This window comes from Nicotiana tabacum, chromosome 22 (assembly GCF_000715075.1).
Source record: "Nicotiana tabacum cultivar K326 chromosome 22, ASM71507v2, whole genome shotgun sequence".
Classification (NCBI taxonomy): domain Eukaryota; kingdom Viridiplantae; phylum Streptophyta; class Magnoliopsida; order Solanales; family Solanaceae; genus Nicotiana; species Nicotiana tabacum.
Window position 1 is genome coordinate 200,914,447 of NC_134101.1, and position 10,023 is coordinate 200,924,469.

Genomic DNA, 10,023 nt, shown 5'->3' on the forward strand with positions numbered 1-10,023 from the left:
AAGTCTTTGAAAGAACTTCCTTAGGTCTGCTACGTGGTCTTCCTGATGCTTGGACTTTATGATTACATCGTCTACGTACACTTCAATTTCTTTGTGGATCATGTCATGAAACACAGTGGTCATTGCTCTCATGTACGTTGCCCCAGCATTCTTCAAACCAAATGGCATTACCCGGTAGCAATAAGTTCCCCACGGCGTAATGAAGGCTGTCTTTTCCGCATCTTCCTCATCCATCAGAATCTGATGATACCTAGCATAGCAATCCACAAAAGACCCGATTTCACGTCCGGCACATTTGTCGATCAAGATATGGATGTTGGGTAAAGGAAAGTTGTCTTTAGGGCTTGCCCTATTCAGATTGCGGTAGTCGACACACACCCTGATCTTTCCATCCTTCTTTGGTACCGGTACCACATTAGCCAACCAATCAGGATATCGAGTGACACGAATAACCTTTGCTTGCAATTGCTTGGTTACTTCTTCTTTAATCTTCACACTCATATCCGTTTTGAACTTCCTTAATTTTTGCTTGACGGGAGGGCATGCCGGGTCAGTGGGCAATTTATGAACCACTAAATTTGTGCTTAATCTCGGCATGTCATCATATGACCATGCAAAAACATCTTTGAACTCAATAAGTGTTTTGATCAATTCCTCCCTGATATTTGGTGCAATGTGGATGCTTATTTTAGTTTCTCTGATATCGCCGGCATCCCCTAAATTGATGGCTTCTGTGTCATTTAAGTTGGATTTGTATTTTTCTTCAAACTGGCTTAACTCCCTGTTTATCTCCTCGAATGCTTCATCCTCATCGTATTCCGACTCATTATCATAATCGACCTCTTGTATGGTTAGCTCGGAATCAGATTGATCTTTTAGACTAGGCTGAAGATCCGTTGTGCATGCCATGTCATTAGAACCAGTATGAAAAGAACTGTTCAGAAAAAGAAACGAAATAAACAAAATTAAAAATAAGAGAAAATAAGATAAGAAATAAAGAAGAAACTTTTCGTTTTACTTATGGGATAACAAGGTTTCACACTGTATTCGATATAATAAAAAGAATTCTGGATTACAGCCCTAGAATAATCCATAAAATAGAAAAGGAAAATCAGAATCAACTACCAAGACTCCCTCCAAGTAGGAAGAGGAGTAGCCATCCAATTGTTGATCTTGACTTTAGGACCCACAAACTGTATGTCTGCCTTACTAGAACCCTCTCCAACTTCTATCATGTTGACGTCGGCAAACACTCTTCCAAAGCTTTCGTTCAAATCTCCGTTTGACCCCATCAGAGGTCCAAGAACTTCCGGGACTGGCGATTTTCCGCACCCTGCTTTGACAAATGATCTGGACAGGCGTGGGACTGGTTTAGGAAGGACCCAAACTCTTTTCTTCAATTTGCGGGCTCGCTTCACATCCACTGCGGTAGGCTTGAATCCTAACCCAAAAGTTTCCAGGTTCTTGGGCAAAGAAACTGGCTGAATCATTCCCTGCAAATAAACCCCCAAACCTTTCCCTGGTACAAACCTATTATTCAACATTTCTGCTGCTATCATGAAGGCTGCAGTTGTGATTCTGGGAAGTGGAAGGCTCTCGCCTTCAGGAATTTTGTCTACCGAGACTGCATTAAAAACCTGATAAACCCACGGGCCCTTATCATCGTCGGTTTCTATGAAGGGCACAATAGCATCACTGATGGCATGCATGCCATCATCCCCGTGTATCACAATCTCTTGTCTATTCCATTCAAATTTGACCACTTGATGCAGTGTAGAAGGCACTGCCTTAGCTGCATGGATCCATGGTTGCCCCAATAAAAGATTGTATGACACTGCCACATCTATTACTTGAAATTCCATGGTGAACTCGACTGGGCCAATGGTTAGTTCCAGTACGATATCACCTACTGTGTTAATGCCGCCCCCATCAAAACCTCGGACGCAGACACTGTTCTGGTGGATCCTGTAATCAGCAACCTTTAGCTTGTTAAGAGTGGCCAAAGGACAGATATTGGCACTTGACTCGTTATCAATTAATGCTCGAGTGACCACCGATTCTTCGCATTTTACCATCAGATAGAGTGCCCTGTTGTGTTCAGTACCCTCTACCGGTAACTCATCGTCAGAGAATGTCACTCGGTTTACTTCAAAGATCTTATGCGCTACTTTCTCCAAGTGGTTCACTGAGAGTTTGTCCGGGACATAGGCCTCGTTCAGAATCTTCATTAAGGCCTGACAGTGATCGTTTGAATGGATTAACAAGGATAGCAATGAAATCTGGGCTAGGGTCTTTCTCAATTGCTCTATAATTGAGTAATCCTGCGCCTTCATCTTCTTCAAAAATTCCTCTTCTTCTTCCTCTGTTACAGGTTTCTTTATTGTTTCAGGATTGACCCTTCTCAACTCTGCGGGAGCAAAACACCTTCCCGATCGAGTTAACCCTTGTGCCTCGCATACGTCTTCTACAACCTCCTTCCCCTTATGTGTCACCGTCACTTGACTATAGCTCCACGGCACAGCCTTCTCACTTGTTATCGGCAACTGTATGACCGGCTTGATAACAACCGGTCCCACATGGACCCCTTTTACTACCAACCTTGGTTTGTTTGCTACTCCCTGCAACACTGCTCTGACTGACTCTGGCCTCTTCGCAGTAATAGATGGCCCTTTCCCTGCTATCACAAAGGGCTTGTCATATACCTTTCCAGACTGTACCACTGCCTTTCCACTGGTTGACTCTTCATTAGTACTAGCGCGAATCATCATTACCGTTTGTGAGGGTGTTTTTGGTTTCCCTCCCTCGTGCACTAATTCGATCATGTGGGCTTCATGGTGCACCGGTAACGGATTTTCATTGATGTTGGGGGGCCCTGGTGCCTGAACCTCGATCCTATTTGTGTCAATAGGATCTTGTATGGCAGTCTTTAACTTCCAATATTTCTCAGTATCGTGCCCGAGAGCACCCGAACAATATTCGCAGCTCACTGAACGGTCCAGATTTCTGGGAAGGGGATTCGGCAATTTGGTTTCAACAGGACTTAGTAGGCCTATCTGCTTCAACTTGTGAAATAGAGTATTATAGGTTTCTCCCAACGGAGTGAATGTTCTTGGCTTCTGCATCCTTTCGTTTCTGAAAGCCTGATTTCCGCGGAAGTTTGGCCTTGAAGGATTCCTGTAGGCCCTCGGTGGTGGATATGTGCTTTGTGGAGGTAGATATGTATGTTGGGAAGCCGGTACACGCCATTGCGGATGAGCCAGAGGCTGGGTGTAAGTTTGGGCGTGATGTATGGAAAAATGTTGTTCTTGTGGTGGGTAGTAGGGTTGTAGAGGGTTGTATGGATTGTGTGGGTAGATTAGGTGATGGGGTTTGGGTTGGTAATGAGGGGAAGGACCTTTATATCTGGACCAATTGCCCGCCTCTATTGTCGTGACCTCCTCTTTCCTTTTCTTTCCGAGCGCACCTCCCGTGCCGCTCTGAATGGCCTGCGTTGTTGCCTTAATTGCCGAGTAACTCAAGATCTTATTGGACTTAAGTCCCTCTTCTATCATACTTCCCATTTTCACCACTTCATTGAAGGATTTGCCAACTGACGTCACCAAGTGACCGAAGTAAGTCGGCTCTAGAGTTTGTAGAAAGTAATCTACCATTTCTCCTTCTCTCATTGGAGGATCAACTCTGGCTGCCTGCTCTCTCCATCGGAACCGAAATTCCCGGAAGCTCTCTCCGGGTTTCTTCTCAAGCTTTAGCAATGTGAGACGGTCTGGGACTATCTCAAGGTTATATTGGAAGTGTCCTGCGAAAGCCTGTGCCAAGTCATCCCAGGTGTACCACCTGCTCGGATCTTGTCTTGTATACCACTCCAGTGCCGACCCGCTCAAATTCTGGCCAAAGTAAGCTATCAGTAGCTCATCTTTTCTCCCTGCTCCCCTCATTTTGCTACAAAAGCCCCGTAGATGTGCCATAGGATTGCCATGCCCTTCGTACAAATCGAACTTGGGCATTTTGAACCCTGCTGGTAATTGAACGTCAGGGAAAGGGCATAGATCCTTGTAGGCCACGCTGACCTGGTTGCCTAACCCGTGTATGTTCCTGAAGGACTGCTCCAGGCTTTTAAATTTCCGCATCACCTCGTCCTGCTCTGGGCTCTTAGCCGTCTTTTCAATCTCCGCCGGGACCTCAAAGTGGGGATTATAGGTATGTGGCTCGGGTGCTTTGAATGTGAGTTCAGGGGGGTAATATTGTGTGTCGTGAGCCTGAAACAATGGCTCACTGGGTGATCTGTGCAATGGGGCTGGGGGAGGTGCCACAAAGACGGGAACATTTGGTAGAGGAGGGTTTTGAGTGGGTGGTGGAACTTGGGGATCATAAGCCTCTCTTCCCTAATAATAGTGATGGCTTGGGAAACTTGTTGAAGGACCGGGAGAGGGGTATTCTGACGTGTGTCCTGGTTGGAGAGTAGGAGTAACAGGTAGTTCCTGTCCCTTTTGGGCTCTAGCCAAGGCTATCTGCATTTCATTCATTTTCAGCCTCATTTTTTTCATTTTTTCCATGGCTTCCTTCAGCATCTGATTTGCCGTTTTTTCTGACTCAACACTGTTGTCTGATCCAGTCATGCTTTCTGGTATAGGACCTTTTGATCTTGTTTGATAATGGTACGGTGCCAGTACGCTCTAACAACTAACTGGTATTGATTGGAAAAACAACAAACTTGTCAGTGTTAGAATCTTAACAGATATTGTAATTGGACGTTGGGGGGATGCAATGCTCTTAGGCAGTTAATCATTTCTAACATGCTTTTGCTCTGACCGCATGCATCATCCCGGCTTTTTTTTTGCTCTGACAAATATATATTCTTCTTTTTTTTTTATAATTACGGTCGGTCGAATCCTATAGAGATTGCCTACTCTTTTTTTTCATAATTTATGGTCGAATCCTATAGAGATTGCCTACGTATCGTGACCCCGCACGAATCAGACCAAGCGTAGTTCGTGCCATAAAAATAAAGACTCAATTTTAACTTTTATTATTCAAATATGCTATTACAAGCCATAATTAAAAAAAACAAAAATACAGACTCCATACTTTTCTTTTTAAGAACGTTTGAAGAGAACATAAGGGTAGACAACAGACTCAAACAAATGCAGGATTGAGCTAGGGGTACATTAAAGCTTTGAATTTTGGTGCCCACGAGGCATCGTTCGGCCTTTCCGCGGGCTTTGGTGCCAGGCCTCTTTGCAAGCTTTTTAGTTCCTCCATGATTCGGTGGACATAACCCATGACTGAGGCAAAAAGGATATCACGGGGCATTTCTTCACATGTTAGGCACTTCGTGGTGATGTAGCGCCCTATCTCATTGATCCTAGCCCTGATTCTATCCCTCTCTATGCACAGCTGTTCTATCCGTTGATTCTTTAGTCCCAATATTCGAGTATTGTCAATGAGCTGATCTTGGAACCTCTCCATTTGTTCTTCCATCCGGGCTATTGACTCATAGCAGCGTTCTCTATCTATTCTAGCATCCCGGGTTTGTTTAAGGACCCGATCATTGAGAATGGAGTTTATTTCTCTCAATGTTGCGACACTCATTTCGTAGTCCCTTTTTACTTGCCATAGGTGCTCTCTTCGTGCTGCTGTAACTTTTGCCCACCTGACCCGCATTCTTGTTATACAAGCCTCGGATCTCTCCAAATCTTCTCGGCTTTTGTTGACCTGACTCCTCAACTCTGCTATCAACCTTTCATTTGACCGACTTTTCTGTTGGTCACCGATATTCTTTCTGACTTGGCGAATTTGGGCTCTCAAGGCCTTGTTCTCTTGAATCAACTTGCTTTTCTCTCCTGTATCAGCATCAATTTGCAAGCTGCTTTGGTATTTTAGCCCCTCAATTTGTTGTTTTAACTTGCCAATCTCGACCTGATATTCCTTCTCTTTTGCTAGCCAACCCCATTGTGCTCGCGATGATTCTACAAAGTCTTGGACGTGAGCTCTCTTAGTCGGTCTCTGGTGCTCAAGATCTCTTCTGTACCATGTGAGGTATTTTGGCGATACTTCGCCTTTGGCCGGGTCTTGTACACGAGTATCTACTTTCAGGGTTTGACATTCATTCCAGTTTCTCCGAACGACCGCTTCAGGGAACTGCCCACCAGGCCCGATTTCGATTACCTGGCCACTGAGATCCTCTTCCTTTGGGACTATTTGGTATCGCCCCAACTGTCTCAACACTCTGTATGGTGCGTAAGGCTGGATACTTTGGAGGACCATCAACAACAAATGAGATTCGGTGGCTGACATGTGTACGACTTCATCTATGGGTAGCCACCCAAATGCCCATTCTATCTGGTTTGCTGAGACTGAACGCAACAAAGTGACCCATTCGGCGACCCCTTCTGGCAGGCTAAACCCATTGACCCTTGTGGAAAACTCTTATATACAAGTCTTTTGTGACGACTTATATTTCAGGAACTGTGGGTGATGACATAGGTGTTCTATCATCCACATTTGCAGTAGTACATTGCAACCCTCAAAGAAACCTCCTCCGGTTTTGCAAACAGTGAGAGCGCGGAAGATGTCTGCTATAATCATTGGCGCCAGAGTGCTGTTGTTTTGCTTGAGCAAAGTGCTGACGACCCCAGCGACTTGTATGTTAATTTTCGCGTCTTTTCTAGGGAATACCAGAAGGCCCAGAAAGACTACCATGAAAGCAATACACCTATGTCCTTCCCATTTCAGCTGGTTTTCCCCGCTGCAGATCTTTCCCTCGGGATTGTTGAACCCTCCAAAATGACTGTATCTGTCGTACAGGAATGCCAAACTACAAAAACCTTCTTATAATTCCGGGTTGTGTATAACTCTGCGGATCTTCACGGTGTCTAAAAATTTGTGTATGGTCACGGTCCTTGGTGCAATAAGATACTGCTCTCTCATAGGGACTTTGGGACTCCCGATGTACCCTGCCAGTTCTTCCAGTGTTGGTGTGAGCTCAAAGTCTGAGAAATGAAATACATTGTGTGCTGGGTCCTAGAATAAGATTAGCGCCCTTATAATGTCCCCTCTTGGAACAATGTCCAGTAACCCAACTAAGTTTCCTAAGTACATCTTGACTGTATCTCGCACTGATTCTTCTCCACCACATGCGTAAGCCTAAAGGGGTCCCATTTACCATGGCCTCAGATGAATTCCTACTCGTGCTCATTCTGCACATTTATTAAGGGATTTAGACAAAAAGCAAAATTTTTATTTGACTCATAAACTAATTTTTCTATTTTTCCTAATTTTGAGGAAAAGAAAATTTGATTCTTTAAATACGGCCTTTTGACTCTTCAGGGATGAAGATTTTAAGGCTGTAGAGATTTAACCAGCCGAAAGGTAAAAAAAATAAAGGTTGCTGCTTATGCAAAGTCAGTCTTCCGGCGCCCCTTTAGGGAATGTTCGGCTATTTTTGCAAACATGGCATCGCCTGACTCTTTATTATTATTATTATTATTTTTGTAGATAAATAAACAAATAAAAAAATCATTTTTAAAAAACAAAACTTTTTTTTTTCATGGTAATACAAACTATTGTTTTGTTGTTGTTTTTTTTTATTTATTTTTTAAAAAAAATAGGCAATTAATTCTCTACACTGTTACTTCGTCCCCTTTTTTTTCTTTTTTTTCCACAATTTTCAATATTTCTGATTTTCCACAGCCGGTCAGCATGCAAGTCTAAAGCAAATAAATGCATAAAGCAAACAGGATGTAGCAGGATGGTCTTTACATTTCAGGTTGCTAGTCCTAGACGGACCCAACCCCTGTGTTGAGTCCCCTAAGTCAGATGCAACGTGATGCAAATAAGTGTTTTCCTACTAAGGATCCGGCATGAAGTCATGTTTTACTAAGTTTCAAACTGGGCTTTGTTCTAGACCTGGCTTACCCGAGCGGACAACTCGAGTCGAGGAGGGGGCTACGTACCGGGGACCCGCGGGGTCATCCGGCTTTGTAACTTATCCGAGCCTCTTTCTTATTTCAGGTATTGACACTAACAGAATAGGGAGTCTCGACCAGCGAGCTTCTCCCCGGAGGTAAGAAGAGAAGGGTTTCGGCACAGTTTATATACAGTTCACATAATATCAAAGCGGTAAAGGCAATCAATTAGCACATTTAAGCCACAAACATGTAATAAAATCAGATAATAAATAAAGTCAAATAATAACAATTATTCTAAGCTCGAATTCTAACCCTGAACCAGTGGTTCTGAGTAATTTTCTCCCCATCAGAGTCGCCAGAGCTGTAACACCTTCTTTTTCCGACCCCGCGAGGGTACAAGGAGTTTTTTCCAATTAAAAAACAATCAAAACGGGATTTATTTATTTATTTTAGAGTCGTCACTTAGGAGATTTATGGTGTCTCAAGTCACCGGTTGAATCCCGAATCGAGGAAAAGATTGACTCTGTATTACAGTCCGTGAACCAGAAATCTAAGTAAGGAATTCTGTTAACCCGGGAGAAGGTGTTAGGCATTCCCGAGTTCCGTGGTTCTAGTACGGTCACTCAACTATCATATTTGGCTTGTTTATCTGATTTTATACCATTATGCGCTCATGTGCAATTTTAACTCTTTACCGCTTTTATTATTAGTTTTTTTTTTTTAAAAAAGAAATGTGAACATCGTTTAAAACATGTCTTTGGATTACGTCACATGAAATGCACCCGCAATCCGGAACACATTTTTATTCAATGTTTTGGGATTTAGATTTGGGTCGCATGAAATGCGCACCCGAATTTAAGAAGGTAATTTTATTAGAATCGCGTCTAAAGTGTCTAATGCGTCATTATCTTTTGGAAGGCCGCGAAATTCGCTAAACGGCCCGTCCCGAATTTCTAAGTATTTCGATAACCAATTATTGAGGGCCCCGCATTTTGTGTTTTTCTGAGCGAGGCTCGTCTCATTTTTATCTTAAAGGAATCATCCTGTAGTAACTATGTTTTTCTATTTCCGTCCGTCTCTAAAATGAAAGAATATAATCCTAATTAATTACATAATTGAAAAGGTTATCACTTAGTAGTTATTAGCTTGAGACAAATGTTAGTGAGAAAGAATATTACTAAAATTGAAATCACAAATAAAATATGGAATTGACAAGTATTATCAAAAGGAAACCAATTATCCTATAACTAATCTAATTCACATTGTTAGATGAGTTGAACCATTGAAATAAAACTTTTACAAATAACTAAAATCAACAATCAACCTTGATTACTAATGCTTGCTAAGGTTTGCTAGACTTAATCTTTAACTCAACTCGTTTGAACCCAAATTGTGTCTATTGGATTAATGACTTCAGTGATTAGTACCACGATCTTAACTTAAAATGTAGTGTGTCTACAGATTCTATGGAATTACTAACCATTTTTATTTTTTTTATTTTTTTTTTAAGATTTGGCAGAACTAGACCAACCAAACCCCTTTTCAACAAATAAACTGTCTAAAAGCCTAATTCACAAAAAAATAGTTCAAACCCATTCCTTATCTTCATATTTAAGACTAATCTACCTTTTCAGATACCATCTCCAACTATGATTACTTAAACTTGTTCAAATCCAACCATTCAATATACTTGCAACGAAAAGAAATTCTAAATACCATGTATTTTTTAAACAACTAATAATTTACAAATTTGCAGTTTACGAACAAAAGAAAACAGTTCTAATGTACATACAAACAAATATACAATTATAAAAACTTCAATTCTTCATTTCTTTGTATTTCATGCTTAAAATTTTAGCCTACGAGAACCAGTGTATCAAATTTGTGTACCTGGTATTTGGAAAGCAAAGATAAGAAGAGGAAGATCAGTGTAGAACAACAGCAATAGCATACACAGTAGCACAGTAGTACAGCAACCACCAGTAGACCAATAGTCAACAATAACAATAGTAGGAATCCGAGGAGTAGATCGAAAATAAGAAAATAACCCCCAACAACTCAATACAATCAGTCTTCCACCAAACAGAAACCCAGAAAAATACTAAACTGAAATCCA